This window comes from Canis lupus, chromosome 15, assembly GCF_003254725.2.
Source record: "Canis lupus dingo isolate Sandy chromosome 15, ASM325472v2, whole genome shotgun sequence".
Taxonomy (NCBI): Eukaryota; Metazoa; Chordata; class Mammalia; order Carnivora; family Canidae; genus Canis; species Canis lupus.
In genome coordinates this window covers 56,184,644-56,208,591 of record NC_064257.1, presented here as the reverse complement: position 1 = coordinate 56,208,591, position 23,948 = coordinate 56,184,644, and the positions used below count along the sequence as shown (strand labels likewise).

At 38.6% G+C, this 23,948-nt stretch overlaps 1 long non-coding RNA gene across 1 annotated transcript; it reads left to right on the top strand.

Annotated features, from left to right (window-relative positions):
- Positions 1–15,635: 15,635 nt before the first annotated feature.
- Positions 15,636–23,573, top strand: LOC112654806 (uncharacterized). Its single transcript, XR_003133379.2, has 3 exons — positions 15,636–15,801; positions 19,298–19,620; positions 22,856–23,573. It is a non-coding gene; the product is annotated as an uncharacterized LOC112654806 (long non-coding RNA).
- The last annotated feature ends 375 nt before the right edge of the window (positions 23,574–23,948 follow it).

Here is a 23,948-nt window from a genome sequence, read left to right as displayed (position 1 = left end):
TTAAAAATTCTTGTGACTCCAGCTATGACCTAAGGCTAAGGATTGATCTATCTATATTTATATTATTATCTATTGACTAGTTGATTGAGACAGAGAAGTCACTTTGTTAAAACACACACACACACACACACACACACATACACACACACATTGAGCATCACTGTTCAGTCAATAAATGTTTCTTGGGTGCTGTATGCCAAGTGCTGATTTTGATGCTTGGAATACCAATGGAATAAGACAAGCATGGTCCCTTCCCTGGCCTTGTGGGAACTTGTTCTATGTACCAGCCACTTGGTTAATTTACTCATCTTACACAGGAGAATGGTGAGGGTGATTGAAAAGATCCAGGAAGCTTCCCTGCTCTGTTAAGACAAGAATTTCCTCTGGTTACCGTTTTCTCTGGTTGTTAAAACTCTCTGAACAGAAGGTTCAGAGCAGAGAGAAGTTGAATTCTATTAATGACATTCCTCACATACTTCCCCCTCCCCCCAAAACATTTTTTAATATTGTTTTACAGTTACTTCTACCCCTGACATCAAGTCAGTGAGAATCTCAGGAGAGTGGAAGGCTGTAGCTTAGACATTGTATCATTCTCAGTCAGCACACTCCACTAGGAAACACTGGATTCACCTGCAAATAGCATTCCAGAAGAGTCCCTGGTGGGGCGTGCAGTGACAGACATCCAGGGAACGATGCAATGTGTTGGTAGGATGGAGCTCACAAAACAAGTTAGGTGAAGCATATCAAAAGCACAATTAGAATCAGAGTCTTAGATTTGATTTTACAGGAATTCTAATAAATACAGATTTGACAATGCTGCCACATGAGTAAGAAAAATACTAATGTAAATGTCACATGGATGTTTAGATATTTTGGAACTGGTTCTATGAAAAGAAACCCATTTTTTCCCCTAATTTAACATCATTATCACGGTGGGTCTGCCTTGAACATAAAATTAAATATACATATAAAAAAAATCTTCAGGCTAACAAAACTGTTCTATCTGGTTACACTATTATATCCTTCATACTGACATAACTACTTTCTTCCATTGATTTGTTTGCATTTCAAATATTAGGCTAGTGGGAGAAAACAACCCTCTTTATTTCCTTATTATGAGAAAGCTGATGCTGACATTTCTGAAAGGAAATGCATTGTTAAACTTTGGATCCACCGTCGATTCCTTCTATTGTTGACTGATGTTTGGCATTTATTTTTATGAATTGCCCTGTAGAACTATAGTCCACAATCAGTCCACCCATTTAAAGGGGATTAGGTAAGATATACAGATTTTTTTTTATATTGAAAATAGGTAGAATTAAAGACTTCACTTTTAAACCTAACAATGTAAATGCCACTACATAATCAATGAGTACTTGATGCATAGATTTTAAAAGCCCATACCGGGTATCATGAATGCTCAAGGTAACAATTCAAAGAGAAAAAGACCTTCGATTTCAAACATGCAAAGTTAACCCAGTGAGATTATTCTATCATAACAGTATCAGGGAGCATCATATAAAATTGTATCTGGGTTTCTCTAGTCATGGTAAGGTGATTACACACAACTGAAATTACATCCACAAGCAAAGTGGCACGCAGTGCAGAATTTGTAAATGTGTTCTACAGAAGAGCAGCTACAATTATTACCAGCTCTGGTCTCTGAGTGGTATCCAAGGGTAAATGCAAGTGTGCTATAGTACCAATGTCTACGTAAGACTCAAAATCACACAAGGTCATTTGAGCAAAAAAAGCAGCACTCTTGATCAGCTCTGATTTTTTAAATGCCAACACTCATTCGTGATTCTTCTGAAGTCATTATTATTTAATATTTGTTAAATCCAAGACTAGTGTTAGGCACCATATGTACATAAACAGAGACAAAGTGCCTATGCGTTGAGCCTACAAATCTAAATTAGGCAAAGGAAGTGAAGGGCAAACAAGGGCGTGGGAAACACGCACTGAGGGCCTGTTTAGAAAATGAGGCTATTTTGTTATGTTGTTATTTTAGTTTTAACTATTAGAAGATCCATTATGTTGCAACACAAAAATTTAAAGGAGGGAAGTCGAAGGAAAAAGCACATTCCCCCTCTGTGGGAGTTTATGGAGGAAACCTTAAATATAAAATGGCAAAATGCATTGAGTTAGAGACCTAATGGAAGAAAGTACAATGAAATAGCAAGAAGAGAAACTCGGAATATAGGATGAGCTACTATGATACAGGGACCAGGTAAAGATAATGCATGAGACATGGCTCAGAAAGAAATAGAACCATCCAAGCCCTTGAGAGGCAAATCACAATCGGTCCTGGCCATCTTCAGGGTTTTTCTTACATTTAACATTTTACTTATCATATAACATAAATATGACCAGTGATAGGTACTGGTAGTACGGTTAAAATAGAGTTCAGTTCCACCCTATGCTTATCTCACCTACAAGGAATGAGCCCGTGGCATCGTAGCTGTCTGTAAGAATCCAGAGGTAATTAAATCAAGTTAAAGACCAACATAAACCCACAGTACTCCACCCCAACCTGGTGAGGTGCCTCACAAACAGGTCTATTGACACAGAAGAAATAGCATAGAAGTGATTGAATTTACAGAACTTTATTCACATTGCTGCAGGAAAAAACATAATCTGTATTTTTAGTGGAGTCAATAAACACAGGTTTATAAAGGCACAGTGGAATATATGATATAAGTAATATAGTGGGGAAAACCTTGCAATCTAATAGGAGGCAGCCCTGAATTTGAAAGCCTATTCTGATATGCATGAGCTTTGTGACCCTGAAGACAGAATTTAACCTCTCTGGCCTGAGTTTCTACCTTTGTAAAATGTAGTTAGTAATATGACAGTGACTCAAAACAGGATTTATAAAAGTAAATCCCCTTTCTCATCTCTCCCTTCTCCCTAAAAGGAATAGCGTTAGTGAAAGAATCTTTTTTTTTTTTTTTTTTTTTTTTTTTTAGTGAAAGAATCTTATAATGGCCCTTCAAGTCTCTAGGAAAGAAAGATTTTAGGTTAATAATATATTGACCTCTCTAACTTTATAGATAGAATTTTGAACTTAGAGAACTATAATAAGCTTTAATTATTTTTTTTAATTTTTATTTATTTATGATAGTCACAGAGAGAGAAGGAGAGAGGGGCAGAGACATAGGCAGAGGGAGAAGCAGGCTCCATGCACCAGGAGCCCGATGTGGGATTCGATCCCGGGTCTCCAGGAACGCGCCCTGGGCCAAAGGCAGGCGCCAAACCGCTGCGCCACCCAGGGATCCCGCTTTAATTATTTTAAATAGTCCAAAGCCTCAAAGGTAAATAATTTTCCAGCTGGACCAGTGATTCCCAGCTGTGGAGTATCAGCATCTTCTCGGTGCTGAGTGTACTGGCCAGCTGGCCAGAGCTAGCAATACCCGGGAAGCCTCCAGGGTTCCACACGGCACAACTGGAGCTGCTTCCCAGAGGTGCCAAACCTGGGTCTCACAGCATCTCTGCCTTTATCAAATAAATGAAAAACTAGAACTTACTCATTCAAATATTAACTCTATTGCCAGGTTTATGTCCATTTCAAAAAGCCAGGGATAGTTGCAATCTGCTAATATGTGTGCTGTTTCATTTTTTAAGTGTCAGAATTATTGATTCCAAATATTAATATTTGGAATTGTCTAAATCTACACATATTACTCAAAAGACAATCTGAAAAAAAGGTGCAATAAAATCAAACCAGAGACCTAATTTAATTACATACAAAGATAATATCTATGGTGGAATGCTTGTAATATTTGCAACTCCCAGGTTTTTAACCAATTTTAAAACCAAATCAATCTGTGCCTTACCTGGGCCCACCAGGGACCAAAGAATAATGCTCCTGGAGCCTCGCAATGCCCTCCACCCAAGATTAACTACAGTGTTACAATCTGAAAAACAAGTGGAATCTGTACAATATTACCTGAAGCATCCTCCCTCCTCCTCATTTATCTTTATGGTGATCAAAAATTTTTGAGGATAAGCTGTCTGCAATCTAACACAACTTCCATCAGGAACTATGAGAACTTTGTGAACACAAAAGCACCGCTGAATTTCCAGAATGAATGGTAGCAGCAGCATTGGCACTAGGTCCCAGGACAACTGGCTTTCTCCCAATACACTACAAGAGATCTCCAAGGAGATCTCCAAGGAGAGCCTGTATAGCTCCTTTGACTGGTTAGAGCATCTGCAGTCAGCGTGACTATATCAGACCCAAAGTTAGCTGAGGCTCTCTGTCTCTTTCCTGGTACCTGCCAAGAGTAGAGAATACTTTCCTTTAGCCAAGACATTCTTCGACTCTCCTTTTAAACACAATAAGATGGAAATTGGAAAAAATAAAGACTTTCTGAAGGGGTTTCAATTCTCCCCTTCCTTCCATCAAACAAAGTGCCAGGTATTGTCTGGGCCATCCAGTTGTCCCTGCCTGATTTCTGTCCTTGCCCTGAAGTGGGGTTCTTCTGAAGGGCCCTGGCTCCAGAGTGGGGCCCACTCATGCAAAGCTGGAGATGGACTAAGCTAATGTGGTAATCTTTGTGAACAAGGCCAGACAACCATTGGTAGTGGGGAGGGATGGAGAGGGAGGATAGGAGTTCTGACCACTTTTCCTACTTCCCTCCAGAAAGAAACGGTGAGTCCATGGTGATATCCAGCCACAACTCCCATGCTTCATTTGGGAGATATTTGAAACATACCAAAAATTGCAGCAGACACGGTTTCTGAACAAAGAGCTTTTAGCGGGGAATTCCAGATGTTATATATTCTTCCTTACGTACCGCTTATCTTTGGAAGGGAGCATTGAGACCTGGGTATGTTTTGTGCAAGAAAAATTATTAGTGAGTGAATCTCATCTTTTCTTGTGCAAATCAGTAGTGATACCAAATAATGCTAAGACCCTTAAGAACCATGAAGTTTTTTCTGGGATCCCTGGGTGGCTCAGCGGTTTAGCGCCTGCCTTTGGCCCAGGGCGCGATCCTGGAGACCCGGGATCGAATCCCATATCGGGCTCCTGGTGCATGGAGCCTGCTTCTCCCTCTGCCTATGTCTCTGCCTCTCTCTCTCTCTCTCTCTCTGTGTGACTATCAAAAATAAATAAAAATTTTAAAAAAAAGTTTTTTTCCAAGGCATTCCCACAATAAGCTCCTGGCAATTCATTTATGTGACTAATAATAATAGCTGATAAGTATTGAGTGCTCAGTATATGCCACGCACTGTTCTATGTCCTCCAGATGTACTGCCTTAATTAATCTTCCAACAACTCTATGAGGTGGATACTATTACCATACATATTTTACAATTCCAGGGAACAGAGATTTGATGAGGTCCGAGAGCCAGGATCTACACACATGCTCTCTGGTGCCAAATTATATGTGTTAAGTCTTCATCATGGAGGTTCTCAGGTCTCCCTTGACTTATTTCTTAAACTTGGAGCTTCGATCAAGTGACAGAACTAACCATTGGTTGAAAATTAAGGTGACTTTTAATCCTCAGCCCTATTTTCTCTATCTTCTGTCCCTGAGAAATGTGACACTTCCTGAGACATGTGTGATTATACTAAACCTGAATCCCAACCTAGACAGTACCCCAGACCTCCTGGCTTGCCCACAGAACATCTACACATGGGTACACACAGACACCTTAAAGTCAGCATGTCCAACCAAGACAAATGAAGTACCTAGGGATAAATCTAACGAGACACATACAATAGCTGTACTCAGAAAACTATAAAATATTGATACAAGAAATCAAAAATGTCCAATTAAAGTGGAAAAGCATGCCACATTCACAAATTAGAAGACCTGATGTTAAGATGCTGACTGCCCCCAATTTGATTTATTGAGTCAGTGCCATCCCACTCCAAATCCCAGCAAGCTACATATTGACAATCTGACTCTAAATTCATGTGAAAAGGTAAAAACACTTCGGATAAAAAAGAACAAAGTTGAAGGACTCACACTACCCAATTTCAAGGCTTACTATAAAACCACATTCAAGACAGTTTGGTAATGGCAAAAGAATGGAAACCAATGGAACAGAATAGAAAGGCCAGAAATAGACCTACAAAAATATAGTCAGCTGATTTTTGACAGAGACACAAAGGTAATTCAAAGGAGCAAGGAGGGTTTCTAACAAATGGTACCGGAACAATTCGACATCCAGCAAAGTCAGCATGTTCAAATCTGAACTCAACATCTTTTCTTCCAAAATCTTTCCAAATATTCTTGTATCTTGGAGAATGACACTATCAACCACCCAGTTGCTCAGGCTAAAAATAAACAAACCTTTGACCCACTGTCTCACTTTCTGCCTGAGTTCAATCACTTATTAAATTACGTTGAATCATAGGGATGCCTGGGTGGCTCAGTGGTTGAGTGTCTCCCTTTGGCTCAGGTTGTGATCCCAGGGTTGAGGTCGAGTCCTGTTTGGGACTCCCTGCTCAGTAGGGAGCCTGCTTCTCCCTCTGCCTGTGTCTCTGCCTCTCTCTCTCTCTCTTTCTCTCTCTCTCATGAATAAATAAATAAAATCTTTTAATAAATAAATAGATAAATAAATCATGTTGAATCACACATCTAATCCTTCCTGCCCTTCTATTGCCATTGACCTAGCATAGGTACTCTTTCCCCTAAACCTTGTCTCTTGCCTTCAATCCCCCCAAAATGCCTCTTAAGGAGGAGCATGGCTGAAAATGGCAGAGGGAACCATTGCCTCCCTGAGCACCATTTGCAAAAGTGGTACCTTTTCAAAATCTTTTAAAAGAGCATGTTGACATAATTGTTTTTATGATTATAATGAAAAGACATTACATTTGGTCTTGTTGAAAGAAGGGCCACAAGTTGTAGAGAGAATGCAGGCAAAGGGTAAAACCTCTTTATCCCGCCAGGTGTCTGCAAAGTGTAGACTCCACCCCGTGGCGGGTACCTGGCCAGCACTTGGCCCTTACTCCTGGCTGCCTCCCTTCCTGTTAGAAAATGCCTGGGCTTTTGCACAGGGTGATATTTTTAAAAATCATATCTATCATGTAATTCCAAAGCTTCAGTGGCTTTCCAACTCACTCCAAAGTACAAGCCTCTCTGTACAATATCCAAGAGGCCCTGAGTGTTCCGGCCCAGGTATACCTATCCAGCCGTCTCTACCCGTAGAACTTCTACTCCAGTCATTCCTAACAATTGATCCTCTGAGGATTTGCTAAACTCTCTAACTCCTTAATGCCATGCACAAGCTCCCCTTGCCTAGAATTCTCTTGTTTCCAAGGTTCACCTGTGAAATTCCTACTCCTTTCAGACCTGCCTACGCACAGGTCTGTGGGCAGGTGGTGTTACATACTGGATGGAGCAAGAGACCAAGCGTGACACTTGAGTTCTAATCTAGACTCTGTCTTGCCACATACCAGCTGCTTGTCCAGAGGCAACTCCCATACCGCCTCCTGTGAGCCTCAGGCCTGATTTATACTGGAGGCAATATTATCTGGATAACATATGGGAAACACCTGGGAAGGGAGTCCGTGGAAATGGCAAAAATGTTCTAGCTGGGTAGATTTAACATTTTTTACTCAAGATTTGTATTGATCTGTCCAGGCACCTTCCCTGTTAGTAATTTGTATCGTCTTCTGGCAACCGTCCCTATGCCTTCATAAGGACAGTTATTATATTTAGGACTTGCATGGTATATGACCACTGTCATTATTATTGTTGTTGTTACTATTATTACTTATTGTAACATTATTCCCTGATTCTTCATCTCTTCCCTCCCTTATCAGGTCAGTTAGGATTCTTACTCCATGCTCCCATAGCAGCATATATATACATTATTATAATGCTTTTTACATTACACTTTAATTGTGTCAAATGTCTGCCTCTCCAATGGACTCTGAACTCCTTGAGGACAGGGCCATTGTATTTTTATTTCTGTACGTTCCAAGCTAACAATAAAGGCAGAAAATATGTTTTATTGATTAGGAAAGTATAAGAAATATACTTTGATTCCTAACAGGTTCTGAGCTGCTGGAAAGCTGATGTTGTAAAAGAAATTCATCAAAAGAATACCAGTTAGTTGGCTTTCAAAGGGTTGGACTCTCTCAGAAAGCAATTGGCACTTGACCAATAACTTCTAGGCTCAATTGAACTCCGGTCTTTGTAAGCTTATTTGTGTGTGTGCCTAAATTCATTTATCTAGTCTATAATGATCTTTAAAAATGTAGATTTTTTTGATGGAACTAATAAATCAAAGCTGTGGTTTCCCAAGTATCTTACAGCTTCATATAATATCAACTATGTTTCTTTTGATACTTGGCATTCCAGTTTTAGTGATTATGTGCTTTTTCCCTCTATAGAAAAGTTGAAAATATAGTACATATTATACCACCTTTTTTTCATATTTGCATTCTCTCTCTGTCTCTATGTACATATATAATACACACACTTTTACAATTTTTTTCTAAACCGTTTAAAAGTTACAAACACCATGACACTAAACCCCTAAATATTTTAGCATGTACTTCGTACTGATGAGAACATTCCTATATAATCACAATACCAGTATAATTCCTAAGCAATTCATATCAATAATATCTAAAACTCAGTCTGCATTCAAAGTCACTCAACTGTCCCTAACATACCTTTTATTGTTGTCTATGACTGCAATCGGTATTATACATTTCATTTGGTTTCTTTTCACCTTTCAAGGAAGGAAAAAGGAGCAACAGTGGCCTCATCTTTGTGAACTGAGTGAGCAGAGAAATTAGACTTCTTACCATATTGGGATTCATGCTAGAGATGGTTCATAGGGACTCCAGCACTTACATAGGAAGTGCTGAGTAACCAAACAGACTAAACACATATTTAGGGCACCACCACAGCAAGGGCATTTTTTTAAAAAAGATTTCTAAAAAGATTCAAAATAAAGGAAGGAAAGAAGGAAAAAAAGAGAAGGAAAAGAGGGAGAAAGGAAAGAGGAAAAAGCATCAAGAAGCTCATTAAAGGAAAAATCAGAATTTGTTGGACTCTCTTACAAATTATTGTTTTATTTTAGAATCCCATGTAGGGTGGGGCATCATTTTTTATCTTTCTTTCTCTCTCTCTCTTTTTTTTTTTTAAGCACTGAAGATTTCTAAGGCTCTGTATCCAGGCCTGGTTGGCTGTGACGGGGCCTGTAGAAAGACAGGCCAGCATGATTTTGGGACACCTAACCCAACCAGGAAAAAACTGTGTGCTGTTACTGTGATGTGAGTCATCTTTTCTTCTTCAAGGACCACAATGTGAGGATGATATCAGCCCAAAAAAGTTAAAATGTAGCTTTTATTTTTCAACTAAATATAATTTCTTACATAACAGGATGGTGGTGGATCCTACTCTATGCAGGATGATCTCAGCCCTGTTTAACACTCAGGTGTCCAACATTGTTCTGGTTTCCATGAGGAAGCTTTGTAACACAAAATACATTTGATGGCTTTGCCCTACATAGTATATCCAAACTACATGATGCTCTACACTCCATAGAGAGAGTCCACTAAACTTTTCTAATTATACCTCTCTTCTAAGCGTACCACCTTATTTCACACAAAGAGATCATTCATACTCATTTGCATTCTCAAGTTTGTATGCAGCCAACTAATTCAAAAATCCCCACCTGTACACAGAACCTGGTCCTCCTTCTTCAACCAAGTAGCTTTGAGTAACTGCCACCATTTTCTTAAATCAAAATACCATACTGGTCAACTAATATTCGATAAAGGAGGAAAAACTATCCATTGGAAGAAAGACAGTCTCTTCAATAAATGGTGCTGGGAAAATTGGACATCCACATGCAGAAGAATGAAACTAGACCACTCTCTTTCACCATACACAAAGATAAACTCAAAATGGATGAAAGATCTAAATGTGAGACAAGATTCCATCAAAATCCTAGAGAAGAACACAGGCAACACCCTTTTTGAACTCGGCCATAGTAACTTCTTGCAAGATACATCCACGAAGGCAAAAGAAACAAAAGCAAAAATGAACTATTGGGACTTCATCAAGATAAGAAGCTTTTGCACAGCAAAGGATACAGTCAACAAAACTCAAAGACAACCTACAGAATGGGAGAAGATATTTGCAAATGACATATCAGATAAAGGGCTAGTTTCCAAGATCTATAAAGAACTTATTAAACTCAACACCAAAGAAACAAACAATCCAATCATGAAATGGGCAAAAGACATGAACAGAAATCTCACAGAGGAAGACATAGACATGGCCAACATGCACATGAGAAAATGCTCTGCATCACTTGCCATCAGGGAAATACAAATCAAAACCACAATGAGATACCACCTCACACCAGTGAGAATGGGGAAAATTAACAAGGCCGGAAACAACAAATGTTGGAGAGGATGCGGAGAAAAGGGAACCCTCTTACACTGTTGGTGGGAATGTGACCTGGTGCAGCCACTCTGGAAAACTGTGTGGAGGTTCCTCAAAGAGTTAAAAATAGACCTGCCCTACGACCCAGCAATTGCACTGTTGGGGATTTACCCCAAAGATACAAATGCAATGAAACGCCGGGACACCTGCACCCCGATGTTTATAGCAGCAATGGCCACGATAGCCAAACTGTGGAAGGAGCCTCGGTGTCCAACGAAAGATGAATGGATAAAGAAGATGTGGTTTATGTATACAATGGAATATTACTCAGCTATTAGAAATGACAAATACCCACCATTTGCTTCAACGTGGATGGAACTGGAGGGTATTATGCTGAGTGAAGTAAGTCAGTCGGTGAAGGACAAACATTATATGTTCTCATTCATTTGGGGAATATAAATAATAGTGAAAAGGAATATAAGGGAAGGGAGAAGAAATGTGGGAAATATCAGAAAGGGAGACAGAACGTAAAGACTGCTAACTCTGGGAAACGAACTAGGGGTGGTGGAAGTGGAGAAGGGCGGGGGGTGGGAGTGAATGGGTGACGGGCACGGGGGGTTATTCTGTATGTTAGTAAATTGAACACCAATAAAAAATAAATTAAAAAAAAGAAAAATAAATAAAAGAAAATAAAATATTAAAAAAAAAAATACCATACTAACATTTACCGTGCTTGCTTGTAACTATGTAGTTAAACTGGGGAATGTTGTCCCCTGTGGTTCCAGAAACACTTTAAAAGTAATGGAAATTATAATGCACTCTAGAGAGATTTATGAGAATATTAATTAAAATCAACTTGTCCTAGTTTTCATAGTTTTTCCAGAATTGAGAAGGATGATGAGTATAGCAAAGTGACATGTTTTCAAAATACGTCTGCACCTCAAAGCTATGATTTTAAACAAAATCCAATGAATCTTCAGAAAAGATGATTTCTAGTAGAACATAGCACTTTTACTTCAAAAATTACACAATAATTTATACTTGGGACACAGGAGGAACTAAACTGAATTAATGAAATATGAAAGAAATAAGGCAATTTCTGACAGCGTCTGAGAAATCTGTAGCATTTTTTTCTCCCAAGGCAGAGCCTATTCATAGTTCTACTTTGACATACACACTTAAGATGTATTAACATTGACAAGAGTTAAGCACACAATTTAAAGGAGAAAATTGCACCATTTTGAATCTATGTCCCAGATGATTTAATAAACACCAAAAAACTACATTTAAATAGAAATATAAATCTAACAAAATATCAAAAGCTGAGAAATTCAGCTCTGATTATGCTGTCAGGTACTAGGACAAATGAAAGGGATGACAGGGCAGCGAAATCCAGAAAGTAAATTTCATAGATAGCAAACGCTTAATCTGTTGAATTGATTATTTATTTACCGATTTATAGCCAGAATTGTTCCTGGAACTGTTTTCTGACCATGATCAGACTAATTACATACATGAAAATGCAGTTGGAAACATTTGACTGGGGTGCCCAGGTAACCCAGTCAGTTGAGCAGCCGATTCTTGATTTTGGCTCAGATCATGATCTGAGGGTGGTGAGATCGAGCCCCTGAGAGGGGCTCCATGCTGAGCAGGGAGTCGGCTTGAGATTCTCTCCTTCTGGTCCTCCCCTTACTCATGCACATGCTCGCTCGCTCTCTAAAATAAATAAATAAATCTTTAAAAAAAAGTTTGACAAAAATTGCACAGTATTTATTGAAGATAATGTTTCAGCACTTCCGGGTTGTCACCAAATACCATGTGATTCTTAACTTCCTTTTCCTAGTCTTGAGTCGCTTCACCTTTACCAAGCTCATATTTGATCAACCCTCCTAACTCTCAGGTCCCAAAACAAAACAAAACACAAGCACAGACACACACATGCATGCAAATGGTGAATTGTCAGATTTAGATTGTCCTTCCTTCTGCTTGACTTTCAAACATTTTTTTCCCTTTGTCAATTAGAGTAGGAGAACAACTTTTCAAGAATACTCCTAAAAGCCAGGTGCATTAAATGCTTAAGTGTGGAGTCCCAAGAGGAACTGGACTGGAAAAGAATGGAAAACTAAGATTCCAGCATTCTATACATCTTGAATTTCAGGTCTTTCTTGACCCATCATTTCATTTCCAGAAACTGATTATAAGTAAAGAATCAAGAGTTACTTGCAGCACTGTTTATAATAATAAAAAAGGAGTGGGGCACCTGGCTGGCTCAGTTGGTGTAACGTGTGACTCTTGAGCTCAGGGTTATGAGTTCGAGCCCCATGTTGGGTAGAGATTACTTAAAAGTAAAATCTTTTTTTAAAGTAGTAACAATAAATATTCAATAATAAAGCATTTTTTTAGATAAATGATGCTAAAGCAATAGAACTCTACAGGTTCTATGAGGTTATTGCTAAAGCAATAGAACTCTACAGGTTCTGTGAGGTTATTAAGCTCACATTTTCAATATCTTTTTAAAAGATCTTATTTATTTAGAGAGAGAGCAGGGGGAGACAGCAGAGAGAGAGGGAGGGAGAGAGAATCTCAAACAGGAGCCCCACTGAGTGTACAGCCCCACTCAGAGGCTCTCAATCTCACAACCCTCAGATCATGACCTGAGCCAAAATGAAGAGTCAGCTCCTCAACTGACTGAGCCAGTCACCCAGGCTCCCCACATTTTCAAGATGATTTGGTAGCATAAGTATATGCTTATATTCTATTTAGTAAGAAAAAAAAGTAGACTCCAATCTGAATTTCCAATGATAGCTCAATTTTCTAAGGTATATATAGATAGATAGCTATATAAATAGAAATAGGGACAATTTTTATGCATTAGCTTATATAGTACATCAAATTAAAGTAAAACCTAAAATGAAATCCAATATTCCAAAATTTGTGTTTTAGATATATGGTTGAGCTCTGGCTGTAAAACTAACCAATTTACCAACCAGAGAGCAACCCCAAAAATCCCAAGTCCTCTTGAATAGAAATCTATGTTTTAATGTGTCCAGTTGGTCTTTAGATGACAAATTGGTTTCTCAGTTGGAAATATCGATCTGGTAATCAGCTAATGTTTGAGTTGTGTTAGGACCAGCTCTATGCTCACAGGAAAAGTGAGAAGTGTGTCTTTTGACTTTCCAATCTTTCCTTTGGTGTCCTCCCCATCCAATCCTCAAGTTTTCTTCACCTCCTCACCCTCATCTACATCCATTCCCCGCTAAATAATACAAGGTTTAGGAAAGGTTATCAAAAATTCATTCAGCCTAAGATAAAAAGGGCTGGCCAGTTTCGTTAAGTACTTCCATCATACGTATTTGGTTTTAGTAGGGATTCAGCTGTGAAGCCCCTGGTTTTTATCAACTGGGGCATTTTCTGCATTGGAGTAGGGCAATTCCAACACCAGTAGGAACTCCCCACCACCTGACCCTGAAAATCCGAAGTTGATACAGAACCAGTGTCATGTTTTAATCTGGACTCCTGCTGATTGCTTGAGAATTCATTTCTTTATGGATATTTATTGGGGACCTACTATAGGCCAGGCACTCCTCTGGGATTTCAGAGCAAACTTTGGTACTCAGGCTGCATAGGATTCATGAAATAAGACACATGATATGCTGAAAACTTCATTTAATAAAAATTATTTGTATATTATTCATTCTACGTTTTCTCCCACTACTTTCTGCTTAATTTCTTTTTAATTTTTTTTAGATTTTATTTTTAAGTAATCTCTACAGCCAACACAAGGCTCAAACCTACAACTGTGAGATCCAGAGTCTAATGCTCTATCCACTGAGCCAGGCAGGTGCCCTTCTATTTAATCTTTGAAGCAAAAACAAAAAACAAAAATAAAAAAGCCTAGATTTAACTTGGAAATACCTGTCACACCAGGCTTCTGCTTTCTTTCACATTTCAAATACTATTTTTAGACACCTTGACTTTTTTTCTTTTATGACTTTCTTTTATGTCATTGATGTACAAACTTGAGACTCCTGATTACATCTCCTCTTTAGTAAAGGAACAAGAAAATGAAAGTGCCACCTACTTGCTACCACAATAGCACTATTTGCATATCTAAGTTTCAGTGGTTTATTTGAAAGGATGATGCTTTCTTCCATTAAATTGGAGTCTCCGGGGTTTTTTCCCCCAGATGTTAAACACCATCACTCTGTTACTTAAGAGGTTTTGTCCAGGTTATTAAAGATCTCTTCATATCACACTTGAATGTAAAATCTTAAAATGAGTCATGCAGTGACCTTTGGTCTTCTGAGTATAATGAGGTCTGTTTTAATGAACGAAATTATTTTTTGATACATTTTTAAAATGTAAAAGAAAAATCCGATTACACATTCCTAATATAGCTGGACTTAAGTAGCATGTAAGCTTATTAAATAATGAGAATACTTTATAAAAACTATTATAAAACTCAAACTTTGGGTTAAAAAACAAAGACGCAGCCTCCACCCGCACCCTCCCGCAAGAAAAATTCTCCTAAAAGAAAAACTCATTAAAAGAAAAACTGTATATTACTGTTTGTATAATATCTTTTTTTTATGGACATCTGGATTTCATCCCTACTTTCTTATGTTTTAAATAATGAGATGTATTCAATTTGTGGATAAAAATGTTTATTTTAAAAGGAAATTTTTTAAAGATTTATTTATTTAATTTAGAGGGAGAGAGAGAGCAGGGGGAGGAGCAGAGGTAAAGAATGAGATGTTAAATGTATTTCAACTAAGAGAAATAAGAACAATTACAAAAATAACCAGAAGTAACTGTGAAATAAACTATAGTCTGCTATATGCTATATAATAATAACAGAAAGTAAACATATTGAGCCAGAATTAAAACAGTAGGTCAGAAAAGCACTGTATTGGAAGTCAACATACTATACAACCAAAGATTGGAATCAGACAGACCAGAATTTGAACATGGGTTTTAATCTTATTGAAAATGTGACCTTGTTTTTATAGCCCTCTCTAAGCTAGAGGTTATTCACCTATAAAATGGGGATAATAGTACCTGAGTCATAATCATTGGGAGAATTAATATGTGTGAAACACACAGTACATAGTATCCCATAAACGTTAGCATCATCATCATCGTGACATTAAAGAAACTAGAAGCCAACTATTGGTTCAAAGACCTAGTTAGAGGCAAAAATTTATTGACCACATAAAGAAGTTTGTCCACTAACCAAGGTATTTTTCTTTCTTTTTTTTTTTTTAAAGATTTTATTTATTTATAGAGATGCAGAGAGAGAGAGGGGCAGAAACACAGGCAGAAGGAGAAGCAGGCTCCACGCAGAGAGCCTGACGTGGGACTCGATCCAGGGTCTCCAGGATCACACCCTTGGCTGCAGGCGGTGCTAAACCGCTGCGCCACCAGGGCTGCCCCCAAGGTATTTTTCTGCTATCGATAGTTAAACAGAATTTTAAGTCTAGTCTGCTTCTAGTCTGCAGATATAATTGCTTTGGCCTCACTAGTGTTGGCAGATACAAGACTGAAGTATTCAAGATGAGGATTAAAATCTAAGCCTACTTCCAAAAGATTCTATGATGCCCCGCTGTCTCTTTGAATCTCTTCTTCCAGGCAATATATATATTATATACATAATAATATGTATAATCATAATTATCACATATAATAATATTCACTGGATATTCAATTGAATGGTTGTTTCTACTATATTAAATGTGTTTGTCCCATGTCTGTCAGTCTGTAGGTCTCTCTGTGTGTATATAAGGCTGTCCTGGAAATTTTCTGTTTGTCCCTCCAGATCTCCACCCTTTCCACTCTGGGCTCTGCACTGCTAAACTGACTTTTAAGAACTCTATCAATGGACGCCCTTGTCCACTGGCTTCTAGATAGGTTCAACCAATAGGGTACATCAGCAGGAGATGAGAGAGAGGGGGGACAGCAAGACTTTGGAGTATTTATTCCCCATATCCCTCCCTAAAGTGGTCACTGAGGGAGGAAGTGGGCTGTAGCCCTTGACCATATACGTAAGAGGGTAAGGCCCTTGCTCCTGCCAGTTCCAGAGAATGGCATCACGGCCATTTCGTGGCATCCTCTTCACCCTTTTGTAAATAATCTCTTTATTAAGATCTCTTCGAACTACCTAATATGTGTGTCTCATGTAACCTGTCCTAACCTCCTGACTGATACCAGCTCTTAATAGAAATAATGTAAAGGACTGTGTAGTTAATATTCTCAGCTGCCTCTCAGCTTTAATATCCTCCTTCTAGTCAACTTCCTTCTTCTGTTGAGTTTGGAAAATATATGCCCATTCCATACTGCATCACTACAACTACCACTCCCAGACTTCGTGGGCCAAGTCTGTTAATACCACCACCACCCCCCAAATAATGATTAGTTCATGTGGTGAAGCTGTAGTTTAAGCCAAATGATAGAGATTCTTCACCCCGAATTTCCCAAATTAGAGGTAAAGGTGGCCCTCTTCTCCTTGAACTAAAGACTTGAATATAACATTGGGACCTTCTGTGGCTAGCCTCCCTACTACCAGTAGATCATTCTACAGAATGAAGCTGAGCAGAGACAAGTAAGGATGAATGAGAGAAAGATGACTCTAAGAAGGGACCCATGGGGGAACACCTGGGTGGCTCAGCGGTTGAGTATCTGCCTTTGGCTCAGGGAGTGTTTCTGGAGACCTGGGATTGAGTCCCACATTGGGCTTCCTGCAGGGAATTCGCTTCTCCCTCTGCCTATGTCTCTGCCTTTGTCTCTCATGAATAAATAAAATCTTAAAAAAAAAAAGAAGGGGCCCATGGAGTCACTGTGCCCAGTTCCAGACTCTGAGCCCCCAGTCCCTACAGCTCTCTTTTACAATTTTCTTCACCATTATGTGAACAAATATACTATAGCTTTTTTCCTTGAACCTATTGGAGTTTCTATCACATACAACTGGAAAAAAAAAAAAAGGTACTGATTAAAACAATGGCAAAAACTTTGCAAACTGATATGTTTCTACTATTTGAATCCAATTGTTTTAAAGAATTCAGAATTCACCAATGCCAGCAAGAAATGTGCTAAAAATGTCCTGATCTATGTATGCATCATAATCAATGGGACTTTTTACTACCAGGAACCCCCAAAAAGCCTGTACTGAAATTCAGTTTGCTTCAGGATGTAGTTCCTGGTCCAGATTATTTCCCAGAGGGGAAAATGACTGGACTAGGAGAGCGGGGAATGGCAAAGGGTGTGAAAAAAAAAGAAGAAGAAGAAGAAGAAGAACTTTCATTTCTTCTCATTTTTAAATTAGCTAGTATGGTTAGGTAACCATGATTAATAACGGTGTTTTGGTTTTACTACCCACTGTGGAACTTTGCTTGTTTTTTGGCTGAAGAGAGCCTTGGTAAATATTAAGTAAAGTAATAGAAGAAAATTTATTTTTCCTAAATAGAATAACCTCCTTCCATAGGTATGACATTGTGCAGATTCAAGAACAGTACAATGGGGTGTATACTCCATTACAATAATTTGCTATGTAGTAACAATCCTTGTTACCCACTTCCCTGGCAGAGCCATTGTGAGGTTAACAAAGCCTTTAAAAAGATAGGAAATGGTTTATAAAAATTAATGAGACTTCACTTTCCTATGTTTAGAAGTAGTAAGCCAACACAGCTCACCATTTTTTTTGTTGTGCTTATCAAAGCACATCTTTTCACTAAAATTCTAAGTTTAGTTTTAGGGCATTTATATCATTACTGGTGAAGTGGTTCTCTTGGGAAGAGCTTGGGACACTGAAAAAGAATTTGTAAGATTAACAATGAACATCATTAAAACACCAGAACAGAAAAGAAAAGATCAAGCAATGTTCTCCGACCCTCCTCCCAAAGGAGGAGGAGGAGAACATTGCTAACCTGTTCCCCAAGGAGAGGATGAACAAGGAAGACATCCAAATCCAAGTTGTCCTCAATTTACCACTGCTATTTTTACTCTCTAAACGGATACTTGTGAACTCATTTGGAACTTAGAAGAAAATATTTCTAGGGAAAGAATGTTAGTGATATTGGTTAGGTTTCTAGCAGGCCTTGTAAGCCCACTAACCCCCAAGTGGCTGCACCAAAAAATTATAGTTCCTTGTTGTTCCTGAGGGAAAACAGCAACATTTCCACCCTGCAGCCCACGATGCTGGAATGGCTCCCTATTTCCCAAACTGCCATCCACCACAACTCCTCAGTTTGGAAAGTAGGAATGGAATGTTCCAGTCTCCTCTCCTACTGGGCCAAGAGGAAAAAGAGAATTTTTTTCCTCATGGTGACAAAAGAAAGAAGAATCCTCAGGTAGCCAATGTTAACAGGAAAGGGGGGCAGTGACTCACATATTAGAGATGTTCCCGATTTAGTTTTCAGGACTTGGGAAGGGCCTACATCCAGAAACTTGCTTCGTTTTCTTTCAAAATGAGTTTGTCATCTCTGCCTCATGTGTTTGGTTTAGTTTAATAGAAATGGCCGTGTTGCTTTTTGATCATGAGAGGTGGCAGGTGTCCTTACTCTTCTTTCTTGGGTGCACATAATAGAACCTATAAATCCCGGGCTACTCCCCTCCCCCAGCCCTTTGTTCTCCACAGACCTCAAGGGAAAGGTCACTCTAGATGCCTTGAGCGGAGATGCCAGAAACCGTGCACAGGTTCTACAAGTCACCTCACAGGATTTGCTGATGGCATAACCTGAGCGCGATCTCCTTTGTGTTACTCCAACAACAATAAAGCCAGAAATAACTCTGACATACATTAAAAAATGTAAGCGTCAAAAAGCCTTTCTTTCAGCCCCTCTCCCAAAATATTAGCATGTAAATGAGTTAGCTAACAGTCACTAATGACATTTTTTTGCTGCAAAATTATTGGCTAATTATACCCATTATTGTATTCTTAGCCTATCAGACCATGCTTTGATCATCCAGAAACAAAAATGTTTCTTGGAACCAATCCACGGGGCAACAAATGGAGTCTGTTTTGACTGTTCTTTCTGAAAACCCTGTTGCCAGTAGCGCTCATCATCGTCATTGACCACGAGGCTTGGCATGGACCCAGGAAGAACTGTGATGGCAGGTCATCCGGGGTCCTTAGGAGAGGAGTTCCTGCTCGGCTACTGTCCCTTCTAAAGCATTCATGAAAACAAATAATCACCACACAAATGTGTACTCTCCTACCCGGAGTTATCATCCTATCTTTCAGAATACTGGACATTCTCATCATGTAAGTATACACACATTTAAGTGATTTAAGTCTGTCTCTGTTTTAGAGCACCCTTCCCTGCACACCACATTAGGTTACAGATCGCCATACTGAGGACAGTCCAGTAAGATTTATGTATACACGAAGAAGCTAAGAAATATCTACAAAGTTGGCCAAATATTCACATATCTATCATTTGGTTGAAATCAATAATGGAAGATTCTTCCAAACCATAGGTGTTATCTGTACATTTGAAAATATCCAGGGCTCATCTGGCATTTAAACTTAATCACCTTTCAGAAAAGTTTTTTCCATGTAAGTCAAAGCTTAGTGTATTAAAGCAATGTAGGCTTAGAATGGAACTGTCAAGGTCATACCAGACAATATGATGGGGGTATTAAGCTGCACCTCAAAAAAAATAACTTAAAACATATTTACATTCTATCAACCATCAGTACCTATATTACCTTTGAATCAGTCAAATACTTGATGACTGTTGATGTTTATTCAGCCAAAAGTTTTTCTGGCTCTGCTGTATTCACACTATTATAAATGTACTCATCGTTAAATAGTGGTTTTAAACAATTTGGTAGTATAAACTATTGCAGATATTTATCTCTAATGATTCTTTCTTTCTCACAGTTTTGATATAAACTTTCTATTTATGGTAGGGCATGGTAATTCAGGTTAGGGGCAGATTGTAACAAGAACCATCTGTCCTTTTCCCTCTTTTCCCTCATTCGAGTCCTTCTGTCATGATTAATTGTTGTTACACACACACACAAAAAAAAGCGAACCACCTCTTTGCTGGTGTCTTGCAAGAGGTTAGCAGTCATTGTCTTCTTTTAGAGTAATGGTGCTTAAAATATTACATGCTTTGTTCTCTGTGGCACTAAACACATGATCTGCTATTGTGGTTCCAAAGCCTTCCCATAGACTGTGAGAGACAGGCGGAAGCCACTCTTGTGAATGTCAGAGTCTAACAAAACGGAGACAAAATTTAAAATGTTAGTCAAGAACGTTCCACTTTGTATTAAATATCTTGTCTGCCTGTCTCATGGGAATGAAAAAGGATTTAAGGGAAAAATATACATATCATGGTCATACTCATAAAAGTAAGCTTCTGAAGTATAAGACAAATACTGATTTTACATCAAGGTGTATCAATGTTTGATAGAAAATAAATTAAAAACATACATCCACATCTCCTAAAGACATCTGCCACTGCTTAATTTCAACAGTATCCCGAGAGAAAGTGAAAGGAGCTGGAGCTAGGATTTAATTTTTTTTAATTTAATTTTTATTAGAGGGAAATGCATTCTAGGAGGGACAACATGGGGGGTAATCAAGGAGATGAAAGATCTGCTCAGAGATGTTGTATTATGAGCCCTGGAGGGGCTCCCAACGGATCTACTTCAGTTCAAGTGAAAGAGTCATAAAATTTTGTTATAATCCTCAAAAACGCTGCCTACCTAGGCAGCATTTATTAAACACTCTATGTACCCAAAATTGGGTATATAGAAGTGGGAATAAGATGCAAAATTGATAGAAGTTATTGTTGCTGCTGTTTTTAATCATCAAGGAACTTTAATCTATCGGGCTTAGACATTAAATTAAATCCAGGACAAGCAAGAGACATCCTCTAGTGATGTGATTTGGAGAACCACAAAGGCTCTGTTTTTCCCAGAATATCCTTTCCCTTGGTCTACCAATTTTTCTGAAGTTCCTCCCTATTAGAATATTAGAACCATTCTTCAAGTTCAGGCTTTTTGTTTAAGTAAAGATGTGGAACACGGTCCCTATAAAACCCCTGTTACAATATAATGATGTTATGTAGAGGGCTCACACAGTTACCAGATAACATTTCAGTCTTGGCATAGAGCAAAACAAGGTCCTGAGGGAGAGAAATCTAGGACAAGAAACAAAAATATAGGTAAGGAAGGAAAACCAGAATGGTCCAGAATAAAATGTGGGAAGTAGCTAAGGGGAATGACAAAATTGATAAAGTGAGTTCAAACTACGGTTCCAGAATATAGCAACCTTCCAATGCCAGCATGATAAAGCTAGAATTCTACTTGTGAAGAATGAAAAGCTAAGAGAGGTAATCATCGAGAAGAAAGGGTTAGTAACCTGGCCATAGAGTCTTCAGACTGGAAGAGACGGAGACTGAAATCAGGGAGCTCAGTAAAGACTATTGACTTTTTCAAGAATATAGAGACAAAATACTTAAATGGGGTGAAGGTATATAAGAATAAATTGTTATTCTAAATAAATATAATGAACTGTAGGAGCAGACTGAATATGAGAATTGTGGGAAAGAGGGACAACAACTAGTGAGATTTAATGGTAGGTAACAGGAACCTGGCAACAGCATTGAAAGATGAAAGGACACTGGAAAGGATACCTAGTTTTGTCACTGGTGGCCCCTTGCAGACTGGGGATTGGCCAATGTTCCTCTAAACACTTCTAGTCACATGATCAACTAGACATTTCCCATTGCCTTATGACCTAGGACTGGGATACGGGCCAAAGAAACGTGAATCTGCAAGTCACAAAGAATCAAAGCCTTGAGGGTAAGTGACTAAGAGCAGAGAGCCAAGGATATGATTTCCTGGAATGTTCAGTTTGGTGGAGAGGAACAGAGCCATCCTAACTAAAAGGAAAGGCATAAAGAGGAAGTAGAGGGAAGGAAGAAGAGGGAGCTTTAAGAAGAATAAGGTGGTCAGTGGTATGAAATGGTGATCTAAAATATTCACTCTTTTCTCACCTTCAAATAATGATTGTGTAGCTGGATATAGAACTCTGACATAGACCGCCTCTTAGTCCTTCGAAATTATTCACCGTCTTTGGCTTCTGCTGTTACTGTAAGAAGTCTGGTGTCATTCCAATGATTGTTCTTTTGTTGGTAATTTCTTTTTTGCTAATTTCTTTTAAACTATTCACTCTGTCTTTGTTCTGAAATCTCACTAAAATGTATTTTTATTTAGACTCCTTGGGACTCACTGTGAATCGTGAATCTGAGGAGTATATCTTTTAGCAATTCTAAAAGTTCTTCAGGTGCTATCTCTTTAAATATTACATTTCTTCCATTCTCTTGATTCTTTCACTTTAGAGACCCAAAAAAGTTTTATAAGGGTGGTTGAAAGTTATACCTTTTAATTTTCTTCCCCATCCACTTTTCCACCCACCGCCCCCCCCCGCTCTTTTAAAAGAGAACAGATATATTTAATTATTTTGTTTTATTTTTTTTTTTAAGTGAACTCCACACCCAATATGGAGCTTGAACTCAAGACCCCAAGATCCAGAGTCACATCCTCTAGCGACTGAGCCAATTGGGCACCCCCAGTTTATATCTCTTTTATATTTTCCATCTCTTCCTCCCTCCAAGTGATTATATAGAGGTAATTTCCTTAAGCCTGCTTTGCAGTTTATTAAGTCTCACTTCTGGTCTTTAACTATTAATATTTCATTTCCATTACTTCAGTTTTTCATTTATAGAAATTGTATTCAATTATTTCTTTCAAATCTGTATGTTGGTTTTTCACAGACTCATTATTTTCTCATGCTTTAGAGTCTTTCCTTTATGCCATTAATCACGTTATATTTATTTTATACTCCTGATTTAATAGTTCTGTTATCTGGAGTTCTCAGGAAACCTAATTCCCCTAATTGTTGTGTTGTGTCTGCTGACTCTCAGACGTGGCAAACTGTTGCCTTGTATGCTTTGTATTTAGGAATGTGTGTTCATCTTCAGCACGGGAATCCCTGACAGCCTGTTGTGTCTCTTCACAACAGTTTTTATGTTTGCTTCTTCCAGGAGCCTTAGGGTTACCACTGGACAGGACCAAATTTTATATCATTTTTTTGACTTGGTGCAGGCTGATAGCATAAATCAGCTTTCAGCAAACCATCATCTATTTTATTCATTCAAAAAAAAAAGATTCATTCATTCATTCATTCATTCATTCATTCGAGACACACAGAGAGAGGCAGAGACATAGGGAGAGGGAGAAGCAGGCTCCCTGCAGGGAGCCCAGTGCAGAACTCAATCCCAGGACCGCGGGATCACACCCTGAGCCAAAGGCAGATGCTCAATTGCTGAACCACCCAAGTGTCCCACCACCATCTATTTTTTGCAAATAAAGTTTTATTGAAACACAAACATGCTCATTTGTTTACATATTGTCTGCAGTAGCTTTCCTTCTACAATGGCAGAGCTGAGTAGCTGCATTAGACACTGTAAGGCCCCGAAAGGTGATAATATTTACCATCTGGCTCTTCACAGAAAATGTTTGCCACACCCTGGTATAAATTCAAATCCTAAGCCAGAGTAAGAGCAGCCATAAGTT